We start from the raw sequence: 25796 nt of genomic DNA on the forward strand, positions 1-25796 counted from the left end.
CAACCTTGTAGGAAGTTTTTAAATCAGGAAATATGAAGCTTCCAAATGTATTCTTTTTTTCAAAATTGCTATCTCTATTGGTGGTCACATAATATTACATGAGTTTTAGGATAAATTTTCTGTTTTTTCCAAAATTTCCATTGTGATTTTAATAGGCGGTTGTGTTGAATCTCTAAATTATCTTTGGATAGTGTTGACATCTTAATAACATTTTTACCTCACTGGGTGCTGTTTGGAAGTGTTGACTCACTGAATTGTACACCAGAAATTAATATTTCACTGTATGTTAACTAACTGGAATTTAAATAAAAACTTTTAAAAATGGGTGAATTGTATGATACGTGAATTATATTTTAATATTTAAATAATAATAATAATAATAATAATAATACAGTTTCCCAGTCAATGAACAACGGGTATCATTCCATTTAATTGTGTCCTCTTTCATTTCTTTAGCAGTGTTTTGTGGTTTTCAGATTATAAGTCTTTCTCCTCCTTGGTTAAGTTACTTCCAAAATACTTTTTATGCCACTGTAAATGGAACCATTTCCTTAATTTGCTTTTTGGACTTTTTATTGTTAATTCTTTGGAGTATTTATTTATTTATTTATTTTACTATGTTAGTCACCATACAGTACTTCCTTAGTTTTTGATGTAGTGTTCCATGATTCATTCTTTGCATATAACACCCAGTGCTCCATACAAAATGTGCCCTCCTTAATACATCACCAGGCTAATCCACCCCCCCCCAAAACACTCAAATTGTTTCCCGGAGTCCATAATCTCTCATGGTGCATCTCTCCCTCTGATTCCCCCTTCAGTTTTCCCTTCCTTCTCCTAATGTCCTCCATGCTATTCCTTATGCTCCACATATAAGTGAAACTATATGATAATTGTCTTTCTCTCCTTGACTTATACCACTTAGCATAATCCCCTCCATTGTCATCCATGGTGATGCAAATTGTGGGTATTTGTCCTTTCTGATGGCTGAGTAATATTCCATTGTATATATGGACAATATCATCTTTATCCATTTGTTTGATGGACATCTTGGCTCCTTCCACAGTTTGGCTATTGTGGACATTGCTGCTATGAACATTGGGGTGCATGTGACCCTTCTTTTCACTACATCTGTATCTTTGGGATAAATACCCAGTAATGCAATTGCTGGGCTGTAAGGTAGCTCTATTTTTAACTTTTTGAGGAACCTCTATACTGTCTTTCATAGTGGCTGTACCCACTTGCGTTCCCACCAACAATGTAAGAGAGTGCCCCTTCTCCACATCCTCTCCAACATTTGTTGTATCCTGCCTTGTCAATTTTTACAATTCTAACTGGTGTAAGGTGGTATCTCAATGTGGTTTTGATTTGAATTTCCCTGATGGCTAATGATGTTGAACATTTTTTCATGTGTCCATTAGCCATTCTTATGTCTTCTTTGAAAAATTATCTGTTCATATCTTCTGCCAATTTTTTTACTTGATTTTTTGTGTTTTGCGTGTTGAGTTTGAGAAGTTCTTTATAGATCTTGGATACCAGCCCTTTACCTGTAGTGTCATTTGCAAATATCTTTTCCCATTCCGTGAGTTGCCTCTTTGTTTTGTTGACTGTTTCCTTTGATGTGAAGAAGCTTTTTATCTTGATGAAGTCCCAAAACTTCATGTTCCCTTTTGTTTCCCTTGCCTTTGGAGATGTGTCTTGAAAGACTTTGCTGTGGCCCATGTCGAAGAGGTTACGACCTATGTTCTTCTCTAAGATTTTGATAAGATTCCTGTCTCACATTTTGGTCTTTCATCCATTTAGAGTTTATCTTTGTGTATGGGGTAAGGGAATGGTTGAGTTTCATTCTTCTGTATATACCTGTCCAATTTTCCCAGCACCAGTTATTGAAGAGCTGTCTTTTTTCCAAGGTATTTTTTCTGCTTTGTCAAAGATTAGTTGATCTTAGAGTTGAGGGTCAATATCTGAGTTCTGTATTCTCTTCCATTGATCTATGTGTCTGTTTTTGTGCCATTAACATGCTGTCTTGTTGGCCATAGCTTTGTAATATAGCATGAAACCAGGCAATGTGATGGACCCAGGTTTGTTTTTCTTTTCAACAATTCATTTGCGATTTGGTGTCTTTTCTGGTTCCATACAAATTTTAGGATTGTTTGTTCCAGCACTTTGAAAAATGCCATTGGTATATTGATCAGGGTGGTGTTGAAAAGTATAGATTGCTCTGGGCAGGATAGACATTTTAACAATGTTTATTCATCCAATCCATGAAAATGCATGGTTTTCCATCTTTTTGTTTCTTCTTCAATTATTTTCATAGTGTTCTGCAGTATCTAGAGTATAGATCCTTTATCTCTTTGGTTATGTTTATTCCAAGATATCTTATGTTTTTCAGTGCTATTGTAAATGGAATCGATTCCCTAATTTCTCTTTCTACAGTTGCACTGTTAGTGTATAAGAAAGCAACTGATTTCTCTGCATTGATTTTGTATCCTGCCACATTACTGAATTGCTATATAAGTTCTAGTAATTTGGGGGTAGAGTCTTTGGGTTTTCCACATAAAATATCATGTCATCTGTGAAGAGAGAGAGTTTGACTTCTTCTTTACCAATTTGAATGCCTCTTATTTCTTTTTGTTGTCTGATTGCTGTTGCAAGGACTTCTAGTATTGTGTTGAATAATAATGGCGAGAATGGGCATCCTTGTCGTGTTCCTGATCTTAGGGGAAAATCTTTTCCTCGTTGAGAATGATATTTGCTGTGGGCTTTTCACAGATGGTTTTTATGAATTTAAGGAATGGTCCCTCTATCTCTATACTCTGAGGACTTTTAATCTTCTGAGGAAGGGATGCTATAATTTATCAAATGCTTTTTCTGCATCAATTGAGAGGATCATAGGTTTCTTGTCTCTTTTCTTATTAATGTATTCTATCACAGTGATTGATTGAGAATGTTGAACCACCCTTGCATCCAAGTAATAAATCCCACGTGTTCCTGGTGGATGATCCTTTAATGTACTGTTGGATCCTATTGGCTAGGATCTGTTGAGAATTTTTTTTATTTTAATGGTTTTTTTTATTATATTATGTTAGTCACCATACAGTACATCCCTGGTTTCTGATGCAAGGTTTGATGATTCATTAGTTGCGTATAACACCCAGTACACCATGCAATACGTGCCCTCCTTACTACCCATCACCAGTCTATCCCATTCGCCAACCACCTCCCCTCTGAGGCCCTCAGGTTGTTTCTCAGAGTCCGTAGTCTCTCATGCTTCATTCCCTCTTCTGATTACCCCCCCTTTCTTTATTCCTTTCTTCCCCTACCGATCTTCCTAGTTTTTATGTTCCATAGATGAGAGAAATCATATGATAGTTGTCTTTCTCTGCTTGACTTATTTCACTTAGCATTATCTCCTCCAGTGCCATCCATGTTGCAGCAAATGTTGAGAACTCATTCTTCCTGATAGCTGAGTAATATTCCATTGTACATATGGACCACAACTTCTTAATCCAGTCATCTGTTGAAGGGCATCTCGGTTCCTTCTACGATTTAGCTATTGTGGACAATGCTGCTATGAACATTGGGGTGCATATGGCCCTTCTCTTCACTACATCTGTATCTGTGGGGTAAATACCCAGTAGTGCAATGGCTGGGTCATAGGGTAGCTCAATTTTTAACTTTTTAAGGGACCTCCACACTGTTTTCCAGAGTGGCTGTACCAACTTGAAGTTGAGAATTTTGAGGCCTATATTCATCAGGGATATTGGTCTGTAATTCTCCTTTTTGATGGGGTCTTTGCCTGGTTTAGGGATCAAGGTAATTCTGGCCTCATAGAATGAGTTTGGAAGTTTTCCTTCTGTTTTTATTTTTTGAGACTGCATCAGGAGAATAGGTATTCTTCTTTGAATGTGTGGTAGAATTCCCCGGGGAATCCAGCAGGCCCTGGACTCTTGTTTTTTGGGAGGGTTTTGATTGCTGCTTCAATTTTGTTACTGGTTGTTGGTCTATTTAGGTTGTCAGTTTCTTCTTCTTCTTTTTTTTTTTAATAATGATTTTTTATTATATTATGTTAGTCACCATACAGTACATCCCCGGTTTCTTCTTGTTTCAGTTTCTTCTTGTTTCATTCTTGGTAGTTTATAGATTTCCAGGGAGGCACCGATTTCTTCCAGGTTGCTTAATTTATAAGCATATAGTCATTGAAAATAGTTTCTAAGAATTGTTTCTATATCCTTGTTGTTAGTTGTGATCCTGCCCCTTTCATTCATAATTTTATTAATGTGGGTCCTTTCTCTTTTCTTTTGGATAAGTCTGGGCAGTGGTTTATTGATATTATTAGTTGGTTCAAAGAACCAGCTTCTAGTTCCATTGATTGGTTCTACTGTATTTTTGGTTTCTAATTCATTGATCTCTGCTCTAACCTTTATTATTTCTCTTCTCCTGCATGGCTTAGACTTTATTTGTTGTTCATTCTCTAGTTCTGTAAGGTGTAAAGTTAGTTTGTGTATTCAGGATTTTTCAGTTTTTTTGAGTGAGGCTTAGATGGCTATGTATTTACCCCTTAGGACTGCCTTTCCAGTGTCCCATAGGTATCAGACTGATGAGTTTTTGTTCCCATTTGTTTCCATAAATTGCTTAAGTTCTTCTTTGATTTCCTGGTTGGCCCAAATATTTTTTTTGTCCTCATCTTTATTTTTATTTTCTTCATTTAATTTTTTATTATGCTATGTTAGTCACTATACAGTACATCTTAGGGTTTTTTTTTAAATAACTTTTTATTATGTTATGTTAGTCACCATACAGTATATCCTTAGTTTTTGATGTAATGTTCCATGATTCATTATTTGCGTATAACACCCAGTGCGCCATGCAATACGTGCCCTCCTTAATACCCATCACTGGCCTATCCCCATCCCCCACCCCCCTCCTCTCTGAAGCCATCGCTTTTTTCTCAGAGTCCATAGTCTCTTGTGGTTCATTCCCCCTTCTCTTTACCTTCCTTCCTTCTTCCCTTCCTTCTCCTACCAATCTCCCTGCTATTCTTTAAATTCCACAAATGAGTGAAACCATCTGATGCTTGTCTTTCTCTGCTTAATTTAATTCACTTAGCATAATCTCCTCCAGTCCCATCCATGTTGCTGCAAATGTTGGGTAATCATTCTTTCTGATAGCTGAGTAATATTCCATTGTATATATGGACCACATCTTCTTAATCCAGTCATCTGTTGAAGGGCATCTTGGCTCCATCCACAGTTTAGCTGTTGTGGACAATGCTGCTATGAACATTGGGGTGCATATGGCCCTTCTCTTCACTATGTCTGTATCTCTGGGGTAAAAACCCGGTAGTGCAATTGATGGATCATAGGGTAGCTCTATTTTTAACTTTTTGAGGGACCTCCACACTGTTTTCCAGAGTGGCTGTACCAACCTGCATTCCCACCAACAGTGTAAGAGGGTGCCCCTTCTCCACATCTTCTCCAACATATGTTGTTTCTTTCCTTGTCAATGTTTGGCATTCTAACTGGCATAAAGTGGAATCTCAATGTGGTTTTTATTTGAATTTCCCTGATGGCTAATGATGTTGAACATTTTTTCATGTGTCTGTTAGCCATTTGTATGCCATCATTGGAAACGTGTCTGTTCATAGGTTCTGCCCATTTCTTAGTTTGATTATTTGTTTCTCATGTATTGAGTTTGAGAAGTTCTTTGTAGATCTTGGATACCAGTCTTTTATCTGTAGTTTCATTTGCAAATGTCTTCTCCCATTCTGTGGGTTGCTTCATTGTTCTCTGGACTGTTTCCATTGCTGTGCAGAAGATTTTTATCTTGATGAAGTCACAAAAGTTCATTTTTTTCTTTTGTTTTCCTTCCCTTTGGAGACATGTCATGAAAGAAGTAACTGTGGCTGATGTTGATGAAGTTATAACCAATGTTCTCCTCTAACTTTAATGGATTCCTGTCTCACTTTGAGGTCTTTCATCTATTTGGAGTTTATCTTTGTGTATGGTGTGAGAGAGTGGTCAAGTTTCATTCTTTTGTATATAGCTGCCAATTTTCCCAGCACCTTTTATTGAAGAGACTGTCTTTTTTCCACTGGATGTTTTTTCCTGCTTTGTCAAACATTAGTTGACCATAAAGTCTAGGGTCCATTTCTGGAGTCTGTATTCTGTTCCATTGGTCAATGTGTCTGTTTTTGTGCCAGTACCATGCTCTCTTGGTAATCATAGCTTTGTAGTATAGCTTGAAATCAGGCAATGTGATACCTTCAGCTTTGTTTCCTTGGTAATTCGGGGTCTTTTCTGGTTCCATACAGATTTTAGGCTTGTTTGTTCCAGTTCTTTGAAAAATGTCATTGGTATTTTGATCAGGATGGCATTGAAAGTGTAGATTACTCTGGGTAGTGTAGACATTTTAACTATGTTTATTCTTCTGATCCATGAACATGGAATGTTTTTTCATCTTTTTGTGCCTTCTTCAATGTCTTTCATCAGTGTTCTGTACATTCTAGAGTATAGATCCGTTACGTCTCTGGTTAAGATTATTCTGAGATATCTTATGGTTTTTGGTGCTACTGTAAATGGAATTGATTCCGTAATTCTTTGTCTTCAGTCTCATTGTTTGTGTATAGAAATGCAACTGATTTCTGAGCACTGATTTTGTATCCTGCCACATTACTGAATTCTTGTGAGTTCTAGTAATTTGGGGGTGGAGTCTTCTGAGTTTCCCATATAATGTATCATGTCTTATGCGAAGAAACAGCGTTTGACTTTTTCTTTGCCAATTTGAATACATTGTTTTCTTTTTTGTTGTCTGATTGCTGTTGCTAGGACTTCTAATACTATGTTGAACAATAATGGTGAGAGTGGGCATCCTTATTGTGTTCCTGATCCTAAGGGAAATGCTCTCAGCTTTTCCTCATTGAAAATGATATTTGCTGTAGACTTTTCATAGATGATTTTTATGAAATTGAGGAATGTACCCTCTATCCCTACACTCTGAAGGGTTTTAATCAGGAAAGGATGCTGTATTTTGTCAAATGCTTTTTCTGCATCAATTGACAGGCTCATATGGTTCTTGTCTCTTCTCTTATTAATGTGATATGTCACACTGATCAGTTTGCAAATGTTGAACCACCCTTGCATCCCAGGGTTGAATCCCACTTGGTTGTGATGAATAATCCTTTTAGTGTACTGTTCCATCCTATTAGCTATGATCCTGTTGAAAATTTTGGCATCCATATTCATCAGGGATATCAGTGTGTAATTCTCCTTTTTTATGGGGTCTTTGCCTGGTTTGGGGATCAATGTAATACTGGCCTCATAGAATGAGTTTGGTAGTTTTCCTTCTGTGTCTATTTTTTGAAACAGCTTCAGGAGAATAGGTGTTATTTCTTCATTGAATCTTTGGTAGAATTCCGCAAGGAATCCATCAGTCCCTGGACTCTTGTTTTTTGGGAGGTGCTTGATCACTAATTCAATCTCTTCATGATTAATCAGTCTGTTTAGATCATCAATTTCTTCCTGTTTCAGTCTTGGTAGTTTATAGGTTTCCAGGAAGGCATCCATTTCTTCCTGGTTGTTTAATTTATTGGCATATAGTTGTTGATAATAGTTTCTAATGATTGTTTCTATTTCCTTGGTGTTGGTCATGATCTCTCCCCTTTCATTCATAATTTTATTAATTTGGGTCCTTTATTCTTCTGAATAAGTCTGGCCAGTGTCTTATCAATCTTATTAATTCTTTCAAAGAACCAGCTTCTGGTTTTTTTGATTTGCTGTACTGTGCTCCAGGTTTCTTATTCATTGATCTCTGCTCTAATCTTAATCAATTGTCTTCCTCTGCATGGGTTAGTCCTGTTCTTCTGTTCCATCTCCTGCTTCTTTTTTTTAATTTTTTATTATGTTATGTTAGTCACCATACAGTACATCCCAAGTTTTTTATGTAAAGTTCCAAGATTCATTACTTGCATATAACACCCAGTGCACCATGCAGTATGTGCCTTCCTTAATACCCATCACCAGCCTATCCCGAGCTTCTCAAGGGTGAGAATATAAGGACTTCATTTTAGATTGTTCTATTCTTTTCAGTGAAGCTTGGATGGCTATGTATTGTCCCCCTAGGACTGCCTTTGCAGTGTCCCATAGGTTTTGGACCGATGTGTTTTCCTTCTCATTGGTCTCCAAAAATTGTTTAATCTGATTTTTAATTTCCTGGTTTAACCAATCATTCTTGAGCAGGATGGTTCTTAGTTTCCAAGTGTTTTGAATTTCTTCCAAACCTTTCCTTTGATTGAGTTCCAGTTTCCAAGCATTGTGGTCTGAGAATATGCAGGGAATAATCTCAGTCTTTTGGTATTGGTTGAGACCGGTTTTGTGACCCAGTATATGGTCTATTCTGGAGAAATTTCCATGTGCATTCAAAAAGAATGAGTATTCTGTTGTTCTGGGGTGTAGTGTTCTGTATATATCTATGAGGTCCATCTGGTCCAGTATGTCATTCAAAGCTCTTGTTTCTTTGTTGGTTTTCTGTTGGTGATCTGTCTATTCCTGAGAGCGGAGTGTTGAGGTCCCCTACTGTTAATGTGTTATTATCTATATGTCTCTTTTTTCTGGTTAAGAGTTGGCTTGTGTATCTAGCTGCTCCCCTTTTATGGGTACAGATATTTAAAATTGTCATATCCACTTGTTGAATACACCCTTTAAGAATAATATAGTGTCTTTCTGTATCTCTAACTATAGTCTTTAGTTTATTATAGAATCTGTCTTATATGAGAATTTCTACCCCAGCTTTCTTTTGAGGTCCATTGGCATGAAAAAAATGGTTTCCCATCCCTTCACTTTCAGTCTGGATGTATCTTTAGGTTCAAAATGAGTCTCTTGTAGATAGCATATGGATGGGTCATATCTTTTTATCCAATCTGCAACCCTGTGGCATTTTATGGGAGCATTTAGGCCATTCACACTAAGAGTGATGATTGAGAGATATGATTTTTACGATGTCATGCTGCCTGTGAAGTCTTTGTTTCTATAGATTGTGACTTTTTGTTCTGTATCACTCTTGGGGCCTTTTTACTTTTATAGAACCCCCCCTAATATTTCTTGTAGGGTTGGCTTGGTGGTCACATATTCTTTCAATTCCTACTGGTTGTGGAAGCTCCTTGTGTGTCCATCCATTCTGAATGACAGCCTTGCTGGATAACGAATCCCTGGTTGCATGCTCTTCTCACTTAGTGCTCCGAATATGTCTTGCCAACTTTTTCTAGTTAGTCAGGTCTCTGTAGACAGGTCTGAAGTTATTCTGATGTTCCTCCCTCTGTACGTGAGAATTCTCTTCCCCCTGGCTGCTTTCAAGATTGTTTCCTTGGATCTAAGATTTGTGAATTGTACTGTTATGTGGCGTGTCAGTCTGTTCTCATTGATCTTGGGATGTGTCCTCTCTGCCTCTTGGACATGAATGCTTGTTTCTGTCACCAGATTAGGGAAGTTCTCAGCTACAATTTGTTCAAATATCTCTTCTAGACCTCTCTCTTTCTCCACCCCCTTGGGGAGGCTGATGATACTGACATTGGAAGGTTTCATTGAGTCAGTAATCTCCTGTAGTCTTATTTCTTGAAGGTGGAATTTCTTAAGTGATATTTCTTCTCTTTCTCTCTTTTCTATCATCTCATCCTCTAACTCACTAATTCATTCTTCTGCCTCATTTACCATGGCCGTCAGAGCATCCAGTTTAGACTGCATTTGATTCATAGCATTCTTAATTTCCGCCAGATTCACTCTCATTTCTGCCCTTAGGGAGTCTATATTCTCGTTAATATTTTTGTTAATATTTTTTTCAAGCCTACACATCATCTTGACCATTGTTACTCTGAAATCCATTTCTGACAATTTGGTTATATCCATATCCACTAGTTCTGTGGCAGAGGCCTCAGTCTCTGTTTCTTTCCTTCATTGGGGGTTACTCCTTCTTCTCATTCTAATGAGATGTGGTTGCGGGGATGTGCATGTCCCAAATTATTGACCAGGACCCAAGCAAGATGTTCTTGTTTTAGATGGACATTATGGATGTGGGCTTCTTCTTTTTCAGCCTGCCTTCTGGAAGAGGGCCCTGCTGTGCTGATATTCAGGCAACCCTGTTTGGGTGTAGATTCCCTGTCCCCTTTGGGGTAGGGGGGATGGTCACAGTGAGAACGGGTTTTTCCAGGCTTTTGTTCTCTGGCAGCTTTCCCTGGTGGCTTTCTGTGACTCTTCAGAGGGTCAGAGCAGCAGTGACTGTATTCAAGCCTCTGTCTCAGAATAGGCAGATTGCAGCCTGCTCTTCACTGAGCTCTCCTGGCCACTCTAACTCCATTTCTGTCGGTGCTGCTAAAAACCCTGCAGCATCCTGGGTTGTGTGCCCCACAGCCCTTCTCCCAGTCCTTGGTCCCAGGGCCAGCACATCTCTGCCTTATGTGCTTGTAACATCACCAGCCGCCCCCAGCTCCCACACGCGCTCCTGAACTCCTGGTTTCAGTCTGGTTTCCTCGTGGCTACCGGATCATGAGTCCATCCCACTCTTCAGCAGAGGAGGTGACTGCTTCCCAGCACCTGAGAGCAGCAGTATCTTCCCTCTTCCATTTATCTTCTGATATCTGTGCACAGATTCACGGCTCCCCACTTCGTACCTCAATGCCCAGCGCTAGAGATGTTTGTTTGTAGAGATCCAGATGTATCTTCTTATGTCTCAGGCTGATTTCGCAGGTGTTCAGGATGGTCTGGTAGTTATCCAGCTCAATTCAGGGGACCAGCTGAAAAAGGGTCCCCTACTCCTCTGGCCTCTTTTTTTTTCCTTCTGACCCAAACATTGGTAAGCAGGATGGTCTTTACCTTCCAAGTGTTTGAATTCCTTCCATTTTTTTTCTTATGATTGAGTTCCAGTTTCAAAACATTGTGATCTGAGAATATGCAGGGAATAATCTCAAACTTTTGGTATTGGTTGAGACCTGATTTTTGCCTCAGTATGTGGTCTCTTCTGGAGAAAGTTCCATGTGCATTCAAGAAGAATGGGTATTCTGTTGTTTTATGGTAGAATGCTCTGTATATATCAATGAAGGCCATCTGGTCCTGTGTGTCATTGAAAGCTCTTGTTTCTTTGTTGATTTTCTGCTTAGATTATCTGTCTATTGCTGAGTGGAGTGTGGCGGTCTCCTACTATTAACGTATTTTTATCCATATGTCTCTTTATTTTTGTTAACAGTTGGTTTATGTAGTTGGTTGCTCCCATGTTGCTGCCATAGATATATACAATTGTTAGATCCTCTTGTTGGATAGACCCTTTAAGAATGACATAGAGTCCTTCTACATCTTGTACTACAGTCTTTAGCTTAAAATCTAATTGTCTGATATGAGAATTGCTACCCCAGCTTTCTTTTGAGATCTGTTGGCATGAAAGAATTGTTTTCCATCCCCTCACTTTCACTCTGGACGTATCTTTAGGTTCAAAATAGACTATGCACTCTGAGAAACAAACTGAGGGCTTCAGAGGGGAGGGGGATGGGGGAATGGGATAGGCTGGCGATGGGTAGTAAGGAGAGGGCACGTATTGCATGGTGCACTGGGTGTTATATGCAACTAATGAATCATCGAACTTTACATCAAAACCAGGGATGTACTGTATGGTGAATAACATAATATAATAAAAATATTATTATTAAAAAAATGAGTCTCTTGTAGACAGCATATGAATGGGTCATGTCTTTTTATCCAATCTGTAACCCTGTGCCTTTTCATAGGAGTATTTAGGCCATTCACATTAAGAATGATTATTGAAAGATATGGTTTTATTGTCATGTTGCCTGTGAAGTCCTTGTTTCTATAGATTGTCTCTGTAAATTTCTGCTCAAAATAATCTACACATTAAGTGCAATCCCTATCAAAATACCACCAGCATTTTTCACAGAACTAGAACAAGCAATCCTAAAATTTGTATGGAACCACAAAAAATGCTGAAGAGCCAAAGCAATCTTGAAAAAGAAAAGCAAAGTTGTGAGTTACATAACATAATAAAAAATTTAAAAAAAAAAGAAAAGAAAAGCTGAAGGCATCACAATTTGTAACTTCAAGCTGTATTGCAAAGCTGTAGTCATCAAGACAGTATGGTACTGGCACAAAAACAGACACATAGATCAATGGAACAGAATAGAAAACCCAGAAATGGACCCATAACTATTGTCAACTAATCTTCAGTAAAGCAAGAAAGAGTATCCACCTTCAAAAAGACAGTCTCTTCAACAAATGGTGTTGGGAAAACTGGATAAGAACATACAGAAGAATGAAACTGGATCACTTTCTTACACCATACACAAAAATAAATTCAACATGGACGAAAGATCTAAGGGTGAGACAGGAATCCATCAAAATCCTAGAGGAGAACGTAGGCAGCAACATCTTTGACATCAGCCCTAGTAACTTAGTAGACACATCTCAGGAGGCAAGGGAAACAAAAGCAAAGATAACTATTAGGACTTTATCAAGATTAAAAGTCTCTGCATATAATCAACAAAAGTAAAAGACAACCTTCAGAATGGGAGAAGATATTTGCATATGATATATCTAATAAAGGGTTAGTATCAAAAATCTGTAAAGAACTTGTCAAATTCAACACCCACAAAACAATCCAGTTAAGAAATGGGCAGAAAACATGAACAGACATTTATCCAAAGAAGGCATCCAGATGGCTGAGACACATGAATAGATACTCAACATCACTTATCATCAGGGAAATACAAATTAAATCTACAATGAAATACAGCCTCATACCTGTCAGAATGGCTAAAATTAATAACACAGGAAACAACAGAAGTTGGTGAGGATGCAGAGAAAGGGGAACCCTCTTCCAGTGTTGGTGGGAATGCAAATTGTTGCAGTCACTCTGGAAAACAGTATGGAGTTTCATCAGAATGTTAAAAATAGAGCTACCCAGCATTTGTACTGCCGGGTATGGCCAGCAATCCCTGTACCGATGGGTGAAAGATTACTCCAAACTTTGCTGTGAAAAAGAGGAGAAGGCAAGGGGGTCAACTCTCAGAGACAAAGACCCTTTGCTAACACTTTTGTTGGTCCTTCAGGATAATCACAAATACTTATCACTGTTTCTTAAGCACGTGATGTGTGACAAGGGGTCTTACTGAAACTGGGAGGATCTGTTTATGGGAAAGATAAGATATGCTAATCTGTGTGTTCTATGAGTTCTGCTAAACATAGCATAAGGGACAATGCATGCATCTTAGATCACAGGGCCTCTGTTTGGGCCAAGAAAGCTTTGGGGAATGCAACTCCCTGCAGCATTCCAATGGCAGAGTGGTCACACAGGCCTCAGCATTCCAAAGGCCTACACTCTTCTCTGAAACCCTCCCTCGCCCTCAGCAGCCTCTGTGTTACATTTTAGCAAGCCAGGTATTATGGCTGACTTCATGCTCTATATTAACCCCAACATGTACTACTAGGTATTCATGCAAAGGATTCAAAAATACTGATTTGAAGGGGTACATCCACCCCAGTGTTTATGGTAGCATTATCAACAATAGCCAAATTATGGAAAGAGCCCAGATGTCCATCAACTAATCAATGTATAAAGATGTGGTATCTATACGCGATGAAATATTAGCCATCAAAAATAATGAAATCTTGCTATTTGCAATGATGTGGATGGAACTAGAGTGTATTATGCCAAGTGTAATAAGTCAGTTGGAGACAGACAAATACCATCTGATTTCACTCTTATGTGGAATTTAAGAAACAAAACAGATGAACATAGGGAAAAGAAGGAAAAAGAAAGTAAGATAAAAACATGGAGACAATCCATAAGAAACTCTTAACAATAGGAAACTGAGGGTTGTTAGAGGGGTGTGGGTGGGGGGATGGGGTAAATGGGTGATGGGCATTAAGGAAGGCACTTGTAATGAGCACTGGGTGTTTTGTGCAAGTGATGAATCACTAAATGCACTTGAAACTAGTATTATACTATATGTTAACTAACTTGAATTTAAATAAAATATTGAAAGAAAAAATATCGAATATATACAATGGAATATTACTCACCCATAAAAAGAATGAAATCTTGCCATTTGCAATGATATGGATGGAGCTAGAGTATATTTTGCTAAGTGGAATAAGTCAGCCAGAGAAAGACGAATACCATATGATTTCACTCACATGTAAAATTTTGGAAACAAAACAGATCAACATAGGGGAAAGAAAAAAAGGAAGTGAGGCAAATCATAATAGAGGCTCTGAACTATAGAGAACAAAGAGGATTGCTCAAGGGGAGGTGGTTGGGGGCTGGGCTAAATGGGCTATTACAATTAAGGAAGGCACTTGTGATGAGCACTGATTATTAATGTAAGTGATGAATCACTAAATTTTACTCCCAAAACTAATATTCCACTATATGTTAACTAACTAGAATTTAAATAAAAACTTAAAAATTTTTTAAAGAAAATTCAGTTGTGTATCCTGCCCCTGAAAGTAATGGCCTTATGAAAAAGAGGTCATTTAGATCCCAGGGCCTGGTACTCCACAGAGTGTCTCTGGTGTGCTACATGTGCTCTGCTCTTGTGTTCTGGCTGCTCTATCCTTCAGTCCAGTCATCTGCAGAGGCTCTCCTTGCCTGCTGTGGGCAGTGTTTGGTCCCCGGACTGCATGTGGTGAGTTGTAACTGGGTGTGCTCAGGTCTGCCTTTGAAATGAACGCTGATTGCACCTTCACCAGAGCTGAGGCTCTGTAGCACTTCTGGTCTAGAGACATGTTATGGGCAGGGCTTTGTGTTGGCCTTCGGTGGAAGGGGCCTGCCTATCTGAGACAAAGGCAAGTCTGACTGATTAGGGAAGTCTCACCAGAGTGTGGGGAGTGCTGGGTCTTGGTGTATGCATGGTAGGTAGCCAGTGTGGGTGCTTCACTGCTTCCTTGCAGGTTTCTCTGTTTATGCTGAGGGGCTGGGGAAGGAAATGGTTCTGGCCAGCCCCTTTTTTCCCAGAACAGTGTCTCCATGAATGCTGACTCTCTGGGATGCACTCTGAGAAGGCAAATAATCTTTCTACTCTGTGTCCCAGACACTCTTCAGATTGCTGTTTCCATGCTGTCTGCCCCCATCTTGTTTGCCTACCTACTCTCCAGGAGCAACACAGTGCCCACAGTGCTTTATCCCAGCCAAGTCCACTAACCTTTAAAACTCAAGGCTTTAAGCCTTGCTGGTTGTGAGAACTTATGAAATTCAGCGCCTCTCATTTTCCAAGCCAATGGCTTTGGGGAAACGTTGTTATTGTGTGTTCCCCTGTGTGTTCCTCTCTCTTTTGCCCTTCTACTTGACCATGGCTTCCTCCCCTCTGCAGCACCTGCAATCCCTTTCTACCCTAAAGCACATCTCTGCACTTCCTACATTCTTCAGTGTGGCCTCTTCTGCCCCATTAATTATGGAGTTTGTTCCATCAGTCTTCAGGTCAATTTCTAGAGTATTTTGGATGATTTGATAGTAATCTAGTTGTGTTTGTGGCTCAAGGCAAACTTAGGGTTCTCCTACTCCACTGCCATCTTCTCTGTTTTTATTAGAACATATATTTCAAATGGATACAAAATTAATAGCATTCACAATATTTTAAAGGTACACCACTTTTTAAAAAAGATTCTATTTATTTATTTGAGAGAGAGACAGAGAGGCAGAGATAGCGAGAGAGAGAATGAGAGGGGAGGAGAGGGAGAAGCAGTGTCAGTCCCAGGACCCTGGGATCATGACTTGAGCTGAAGGCAGATGCTTAACTGACTCAGCCACCCAGGTGCCCCAGTACACTGCTTTTTAATGGGAGTTTGCTTTCTAGTACTTTGGGGTTTGTAAGACATATCAAGAACATTACTGATGTGGAAAATGAATACTGCTGAATTCATATGGGGTGTGTGTGTGTGTGTGTGTGTGTGTGTGTGTGTGACAGAATCGTTTTTATTTTTAAATTGTTTGATGTATAGTTTTCACACAATATTACATTAGTTTTAGGTGTACCCCATAGTAATTTGACAAGTTTATACATTATGCTATGCTAACTACAATTTTAGCTACCATCTGTCACCATACAATGCTATTACAATATCATTGACTATGTTCCTTATGCTGTACCTTTTATTCCCATGACTTACTTATTCCATAACTGAAATCTTGCATCTCCCACTCATCTTCACCCATTTTTCCCATCCTCCCACCCTATGCCAATCTGGCAACCATCAGTTTGCTCTGTTTTTATAGCTATGGTTCTTCTTTTTGCTTATTTATTCATTATTTTTAGATTCCACATGTGAGAGGAATCATATGGTATTTATATTTTGCAGTCTGATTTGACTGTCATAACACTGTCCTTCATGCATTGGAAGGAATTTCATATTTTGTTTAGACATCATTAAGCACAGAAGCTTTTTCAGGACAACTTTGATGACATGTGAAATCTGTCATTTTACTAACACTGACTTGACTCTCTGTTCCACTACTCTATTAGATATATTAACCCATTTATATTATTTTTTGTTACAAAGTGGAATATTTCATATGAAGACTGTACTTCAGGTTCACATTCCATTTTTAAGGCTTTATATCTGGTTTTCATAAATTTTCCAATACTGTGGTGGCTGCAACTTTGTATTGTAGTCACATCTCCTTGTATTTTTTTTTAAATTTAGGTAAAATCACTTAACATGAGATCTACTCTCATGTTAATTATGATAGCATAATGTCCTTATGTTTCATCCATTTTACTGCATAAGGCAGGATTTCCTTACAATTTGAAGGATGAATAATGTTCCTCAGTATATATGTACACCTACTTACCACATTATCTTTATCCATTTATGCCTCAGTGGATATTTAGGTTGTTTCCACTTCTTGTCTATTGTGAATAGTGCTGCAATGAACATAGGAGTGCAAATATCTGTCATCCTGATTTCAGTTCTTTTGAATAAATATCCAGAAGTAGCATTGCTAGACTTTATGGTAGGTCTATATTTAACTTTCTGTGGAACTTTCTGTGGATGCTTTTCTCATAGTGGCTGCACAATTTTACATTCTCACCTTAGAAAAAGAAGGTTCTAATTTCTCCATATCCTTGCCAAAAGTAGCCATCTCTCTCTCTCTCTCTTTAAAGTAATAGCCACTATAACAACTATGAGATGATATCTTATGGTTTTGATTGGCATTTCCCTGATGCTTGGTGACGTTGAGCACCGTTTTATATAGCTGTTGGCTATTTGTATGTCTTCTTTGGAGAAATGTGCATTCAAGCCCTTGCCTTTTTAAAAATTGTGTAATTGTGTTTGCTGTTGCTGTTTATTGTTAATAAGTTGAAAAAATTCTTCTATATTTTGGATATTAACATCTCATCAAATATATGGTTTCCATTCTTTAGATTGCCTTTTCATTCTGTTAATTGTTTTCTTTATTGTGCAGAACTTTTAGTTTGATGTAATCTCACTTGTCTAATTTTGCTTTTATTTCCTGTGCTTTTGGTGTTATGTCCGAAACATCATTTTTGAGATCAATGTCATGGAGATTTTTCCTTAAGTTTTTCTAGGAGTATTACAGTTTCAAGTCTCACATTTTAAGTCTTCAATCAATTGTGAGTTGATTTTTTCTTTATGGCATAAGATAAATGTTCAGTTTTATTATATTGCATGTGGATATCCAGTTTTCCAACATCATTTGTTGAAGAGACTATCTTTTCCCTATTGTGTATTCTTGAGGTCCTTGTTGAAGATCAGTTGGTTGTGTATGCATGGCTTTATTGTGCTCTCTTTCTGTTCCATTTTTCTATACATCTGTTATATCAGTAATTTACTATTTTAATTCCTGTAGATTCATAATATATTTTGAAATCAAACAGTGTGGTGTCTTCATATTTGCTGTTATTATTCAAACTTGCTTTGGCTATTCAGTGTCCTTTTTTGTTCCATATGAATGTATGAATTTTTTTCTATTTCTGTAAAAAAAAGTCATTGGTATTTGATAAGGATCGTATTGAATTTATAAATCACTTTAGGTAGTATCGTCATTTTAATGATATTTTCTTTTGTTCCACGAACATGGGATGTCCTTTTATTGATTTTTTGTCTTCTTTATTTCATCAATGCTTTATAGTTTTTAGTATACAAGTTTTTCACTTCTTTCAATTAAGTTTGTTCCTAAGTATTTTATTCATACTGATTCTATTGTAAATGAGAATGTTTCTTAATTTCCTCTTTGGATGGTTCATGATTAGTGTATATAAGCACAAGCGATTTTTGTGTATTGATTTTGTATCCTGCACCTTTACTGAATTTGTTTATTAATTCTAACAGTGTGTGTGTGTGTGTGTGTGTGTGTGCATGTTTTTCTGGAATCTTTAGAATTTTTTATGCATTGGATCATGTAATTTACAAACGGAAATAATTTAACATCTTTACTATATGGATGTCTTTTCTTCTCTTGCACAATTGTATGGGTTACAACCTCTTGTACTATGTTGAATAGAATTGGTGAGAGTGGGCATCCTTTTATTGTACCTGGACTTAGAGAAAAAGCTTTCAGACTTTTGTTTCATTTTGTTTGTTTGTTTGTTTGTTTGTTTGTTTCTCAGTTTTAACCATTGTTTATGATGTCAGCTGCCAGCTTTTTCTACATGGTTTTTATTATGTTGTGGCAATTTTCTTAAATTCCTAGTTTGTTAAGAGTTTTTATCATGAAAGAAAGTTGAATTTTATCAGAAGCATTTTCTGCATCTGTTGAAGTGGTTCTGTGTTTTTATTTCTCATTCTGTTAATGTGGTGTATTACAATAATTTGTTTTTTTATTGAACCATCCTCATACCCAAGGTTAAATTCCACTTGGTCATAGTTGTTTGTTCCTTTCTAATATGCTGTTGAATTTGCTATGCCAGGATTTTGTGGAAGGCTTTTCCATCTACATACAGCAGGGTAATTGGCTAATAATTTCCTTTTCTTACAGTGTCTTTGACTTTAGTATTAGGGTAATGCTGGCATTCAAAGTGAGTTTGGAAGCATTCTCATATCTTCCAATTTTTCCAAGCTTGAGGAAGGTTGGCATTAATTCTTCTTTAAATGTTTGATAGAATTTTCCAGGGAAGGCATCTTGTTCTGAGCTTTTCTTAATTACAAGATTTTTAATTAATGATTCAAACTCCTTACTAGACATAGATCTGCTTTAATTTATTATTTCTTCATGATTAAGATTTGGTAGATTGTGTATATCTAGGAGTTCATCCATTTCTTCTAGGTTTTACAATTTGTTACTGTGCAATTGTTCATCATTTTGTCTTAAAACTGCTTTTTAAAATTTCTATAATGTAATTGTAGTGTCTCCTATTTCATTTCTACTTTATTTATTTGAGTCCTTTTTTTTTCATAATTTACCTAATGGTCTGTCAATTTTCTTTTAAAAAACTTATTTTTGTTGGTCTTTTTTCTATTCTCTATTTCTTTTGTCTATGTTCTCTTTTTTATTATTTCCTTACTTCTGTTAATTTTGAGTTTCGTTCCTTTTCTTGTTCTTTAAGTTATAATGTTAGATTGTTTTATTGAGACCTTCTTTTTTTTCTTTATGTAGGTTTTAATCTGTATAAATTTCACTTTCAGTATTGCCTTTGCTGCATCCTGTGAGTTTTGATATATCACATTTTTATTTTTATAACTCCCGTATTTTCTACATTCCTTTGATTTCTTCTCTGATCCATTGATTATTCAGGAGTGTGTTCTCTAATTTCCACATATATTTTTATTTTTCAGTTTTTCTTCTACTGTTGATTTCTAGTATTCAGCTGTTGTCAGACACTTGTTATGATTTCAATCTTTTAGAGTTTGGTTTTTTTTTAATTTTTTTATTATATTATGTTAGTCACCATACAGTACATCCCTGGTTTTTGATGTAAAGTTCGATGATTCATTAGTTGCATAATACTTGTTTTGTGACCTAACATGTGAGTTCTCTTGGAAAATATTATGTGCTCACTTGAAAATAATATATATTCTATGGCTTTTGAATCGAATGTTTTATGTCAATTAGATCCATTTGTTCTATGGTGTTTTCAAGTCCATTGTTTCCTTATTGATTTTCTTATATTTTTAATAATATTTTTATTATATTATGTTAGTCACCATACAGTACAACCCTGGCTTTGATGTAAAGTTTCATGATTCATTCGTTGCGTATAACACCAAGTGCACCATGCAATACCTGCCCGCCTTACTACCCTTCACTAGCCTATCCCATTGCCCCAACCCTCACCCCTCGGAAGGCCTCAGATTGTTTCCCAGAGTCCAAAGTCTCACATGCTTCGTTCCCCCTTCTGATTACCCCCACTTTTTTTATCCCTTTCTTCTCCTACAGATCTTCCTACTTCTTATATTCCATAAAGGAGTGAAATCATATTTTTATTACCTTTTTTAAATGTTTTTTTATTACATTATGTTAGTCACCATAGAGTACATCCCTGGTTTCTCATGCAAGGTTCGATGATTCATTAGTTGCGTATAACACCCAGTGCACCATGCAATATGTGCCCTCCTTACTACCCATCACCAGTCTATCCCATTCGCCACCCCCTCCCCTCTGAAGCCTTCAGTTTGTTTCTCAGAGTCCATAGTCTCCCATGCTTCACTCCCCCTTCTGATTACCTCCCCTTTCTTTATCCCTTTCTTCCCCTACCGATCTTCCTAGTTCTTATGTTCATGGATGAGAGAAATCATATGATAATTGTCTTTCTCTGTTTGACTTATTTCACTTAGCATTATTTCCTCCAGTGCCGTCCATGTTGCAGCAAATGTTGAGAACTCATTCTTTATGATAGCTGAATAATATTCCATTGTATATATGGACCACAGCTTCTTAATCCAGTCATCTATTGAAGGGTATCTCAGTTCCTTCCATTATTTAGCTATTGTGGATAATACTGCTATAAACATTGGGGTGCATATGGCCCCTTTCTTCACTACGTCTGTATCTGTGGGATAAATACCCTGTAGTGCAATGGCTCGGTCATAGGATAGCTCAGTTTTTAACTTTTTAAGGGACATCCACACTGTTTTCCAAAGTGGCTGCACCAACCTGCATTCCGACCAATAATGTAGGAGGGATCCCCTTTCTCCACATCCTCTCTAGCAATTGCTGTTTCCTGCCTTGCTGATTTTGCCATTCTAACTGGCATAAGGTGGTATCTTAGTGTGGTTTTGATTTGAATTTCCCTGATGGCTAATGATTTTGAACATTTCTTCATGTGTCTGTTAGCCATTTGTGTGTCCTCATTGGAAAAGTGTCTGTTCATATCTTCTGCCCATTTTATGATTTGTTTATTTGTTTCTCATGTATTGAGTTTGAGAAGTGCTTTGTAGATCTTGGATACCAGTCTTTTATCTGTAGCATCATTTGCAAATATATTCTCCCATTCTCTGGGCTGCCTCTTAGTTTTTTTTTTATTGTTTCCTTGGCTGTGCAGAAGCTATTTATTTTGATGAAGTCCCACATGTTCATTTTATCTTTAGTTTCTCTTGCCTTTGGAGATGTGTCATTACAAAGGTTCCTTTGGCCGATGTCATAGAGGTTGTTGCCTATGTTGTCCTCCAGGATTTTTGTGGATTCTTGACTCACATCGAGGTTTTTCATTCATTTGGAGTTTATCTTTGTGTACGGTGTGAGAGATTGGTCAAGTTTCATTCTTTTGCATGTAGCTGTCCAATTTTCCCAGCACCATTTATTGAAGAGACTGTCTTTTTTTCCACTGGATGTTTTTTCTTGCTTTATCAATGATTAGTTGCCCAAAGAGCCGAGGGTCCATTTCTGGGTTCTCTGTTCTGTTCCATTGGTCTATGTGTCTGTTTTTGTGCCAGTACCATGCTGTCTTTGTGATCACAGCTTTGTAGTACAACTCGAAATCCGGCATTGTGATGCCCCCAGCTTTGTTTTTCCTTTTCAACAGTTCCTTGCCGATTCAGGGCCTTTTCTGGTTCCACACAAATTTAAGGACTATTTGTTCCAGTTCTTTGAAAAATGTCATTCGTATTTTGATTGGGATAGCATTGAAAGTGTAGATTGCTCTGGGTAGCCTGGACATTTTAACGATGTTAATTCTTCTGATCCATGAGCATGGAATATTTTTCCATCTTTTTGTGTCTTCCTCAATGTCTTTCAAGAGTGATTTATACTTTCTAGAATATAGATAATTTATGATTCTGGTTATGTTAATTCCAAGGTAATGTATGGTTTTTGGTGCTACTGTATACGGGATGGATTCCCTAATTTCTTTTTCTTCAGTCTCATTATTCATGGATAGAAATGCAACTGACTTTTGAGCATTGATTTTGTATCCCGCCACATTACTGAATTGCTCTCTAATAGTTTGGGAGTGGATTCTTTTGGGTTTTCCATATAGAGTATCATGTCATCTGCGAGGAGAGACAGTTTGACTTCTTCTTTGCCGATTTGAATACCTTTTATCCATTTTTGTTGTCTGACTGCTGTTACAAGGACTTCTAGTACTATGTTGAATAATAGTGGCAAGAGTGGGCACCCTGGTCGTGTTACTGATCTTAAGGGAAAGACTTCTAGCTTTTCCCCATTGAGAATAATATTTGCTGTAGGCTTTTCATAGATGGCTTTTATGAGCTTGAGAAATGAACCCTCTATTCCTACACTCTTAAGGGTTTTAATCAGAAAAGGATGCTGTATTTTGTCAAATGCTTTTTCTGCATCTATTGAGAGAATCATATGATTTCATAATTTTTGTTTCTGAATAAAATCTCAGACACTGATAGATTTGCAAATGTTGTACCACCCCTGCATCCCAGGGATGAATCCCACTTGGTCATGATGGATAATCCTTTTAATGTACAGTTGGATTCTATTTGCCAGGATTTTTTTGAGGATTTTGGCATCCATATTCATTAGGGAAATCAGTTTGTAATTTTCCTTTTTGTTGGGGTCCTTGCCTGGTTTGGGGATCAAGGTAATATTGGCCTCATGGAATGAGTTTAATAGCTTTCCTTCTGTTTCTATTTTTTGGAATAGCTTTAGGAGAATAGGTATTATTTCTTCTTTGAATGTTTGGTAGAATTCCCCAGGAAAACCATCCAGGCCTGGAGTTTTATTTTTTTGGAAGATTGTTATCACTGACTCAATCTCTTCATAATTAATTGGCCTGTTTAAAAAATCAATTTCTTCCTGTTTCAGTCTTGGTAGTTTATGGGTTTCCAGGAAGGCCTCCATCTCTTCCAGATTGCTTAATTTATTGGCATAAAGCTGTTGATAAAAGTTTCTAATAATCCTTCCAATTTCATTGGTGTTGGTTGTGACCTCTCCTTTTTCATTCATAATTTTATTAATTTGGGTCCTTATTTATTCTTTTGGATAAGTCTTGCCAGAGGTCTTTCAATTTAATTAATTCTCTCAAAGAACCAACTTCTAGTTCTGCTGATCTGCTCTACTGTACTCCTGGTTTCTAATTCATTGATCTCTGCTCTAATCTTGGTCAACTGCTTCCTTCTGCGTGGATTAGGCCTGTCCCTCTGTTGCTGTTCCAGCTTCTTGAGGTGAGAATATAAAAACTGCATTTTAGATTTTTCTATTCTTTTGAGTGAGGCTTGGATGGCTATGTATTTCCCCTTTAGGACTGCCTTTGCAGTATGCCATAGGTTTTGGACCGTTGTGTTTTCATTCTCATTGGTCTCCATAAATTGTTTAAGTTGATTTTTGATTTCCTGGTTTATCGAATCATTCCTGAGCAGGATGGTTCTTAGTCTCCAAGTGTTTGATTTTCTTCCAAATTTTTCCTTGTGCTTGAGTTCCACTTTCAAATCGCTGTGGTCTGAGAATATGCAGGGAATAATTTCAGTCTTTTGTTATCGGTTGAGACCTGTTTTGTGTCCCAGAACATGGTCTATTCTTGAGAATGTTCCATGGGCATTAGAATAGAATGAGTATTCTTTGGTTCTGGGGTGTAGTTTTCTGTGCATATCTATGAGGTCCATCTGGTCTAGTATGACATTCAAAGCTCCTGTTTCTTTGTTGATTTTCTGCTTTGGTGATCTGTCTATTGCTGATAGTTGAGTGTTGAGGCCCCCTACGATTAACGTATTTTTATCTATATATCTCTTTATTCTGGTTTAAGAGTTGGCTTGTGTGTCTTGCTACTCCCCTGTTGGGGGCATAGATATTTATCATTGTCATATCCACTTGTTGGATACATTCTTTAAGAACAATGTGGTGTCCTTCTGTATCTCTAACTACAGTCCTTAGTTTAAAATCTAATCTGTCTGATATAAGAATTGATACCCCAGCTTTCTTTTGATGTCCATTCACATGAAAATTGGTTTTCCATCCCTTCACTTTCAGTCTGGATGTATCTTTATGTTCAAAATGAGTCTCTTGTAGACAGCAAATGGATGGGTCATGTCTTTTTATCCATTCTGCAACCCTGTGGTATTTTATGGGAGCATTTAGGCCATTTACATTGAGAGTGATTATTGTGAGATATGATTTTAATGATGTAATGCTGCTTGTGAAGTGTTTTTTTCTATAGATTGTCAATTTCTGTTTTGTATCACTCTTGGGGCCTTTTTACTTTTATAGAACCCCCCTTAACATCTCCAGTAGAGCTGGCTTCTTGGTTATGAAATTGGTCAGTGACTGGGGATTCTGGAAGTTCCTTATCTCTCCTTCAATTCTGAATGACAGCCTTGGTGGATAAAGGATCCTTTGCTCTATGTTTTTCCCTGAAAGAGGTTTAAAAATGCCCCCCCCCCAACCCTTTCTCTCATTCCAGGTCTGTGTAGACAGGTCTGACATAATCCTGATACTTTTGCCTTGGTACGTGAGAAATTTCTTTGCCCTGACCGCTTTCAATACTGTATCCTTGGATCTAATATTTGTGAATTGCACTATGATATGATGTGGCGTTGGTCTGTCATGGTTGAACTTGGGAAGGGTCCTCTCTGCCTCTTGGACAGGAGTGCTTGTTTTCCTTGTTGGATTGGGTAAATTTTCAGCTATAAATTGTACAAGTATCTCTTCTAGACCTGTCGCTTTCTCAACCCCCTCGGGGACGCTGATGATTCTGATATTGGAAAGTTTCTGAGGCAGTAATCTCCCGTAACGTACATTCTTGAGATTGGATATTTTTATTTTAATGTTTTTTTATTATATTATGTTAGTCACCATACAGTACATCCCTAGTTTCTGATGTAAAGTTCGATGATCCACTATTTGCGTATAACACCCAGTGCACCATGCAATACCTGCCCTCCTTACTACCCATCACCAGTCTATCCCATTCCTCCACCTCACTCCCCTCTGAAGCCCTCAGTTTGTTTCTCAGAGTCCATAGTCTCTCATGCTTCATTCCCCCTTCTGATTATGCCCCCTTTCTTTTTCCCTTTCTTCCCCCACTGATCTTCCTAGTTCTTATATTCCATAGATGAGAGAAATCATATGATAATTGTCTTTCTCTGCATGACTTATTTCACTTACCATTATCTCCTCCAGTGCCATCCATGTTGCAGCAAATGTTGAGCATTCATTCTTTCTGATAGCAGAGTAATATTCCACTGTATATATGGACCACAACTTCTTAATCCAGTCATCTCTTGAAGGGCATCTCGGTTCTTTCCACGATTTGGCTATTGTGGACAATGCTGCTCTGAACACTGGGGTGCATATGACCCTTCTCTTCACTACGTCTGTATCTTTGGGGTAAATGCCCAGGAGTGCAATGGCTGGATCATAAGGTAGCTCAATTTTTAACTTTT

At 37.6% G+C, this 25796-nt stretch overlaps 1 pseudogene; it reads left to right on the forward strand.

Annotated features, from left to right (window-relative positions):
• The window catches only part of LOC113247971 (kinesin-like protein KIF2A), a 64395-nt pseudogene that overhangs the window by 22091 nt on the left and 16508 nt on the right, over window positions 1–25796 (forward strand).

This window comes from Ursus arctos, chromosome X (assembly GCF_023065955.2).
Source record: "Ursus arctos isolate Adak ecotype North America chromosome X, UrsArc2.0, whole genome shotgun sequence".
Lineage (NCBI taxonomy): Eukaryota > Metazoa > Chordata > Mammalia > Carnivora > Ursidae > Ursus > Ursus arctos.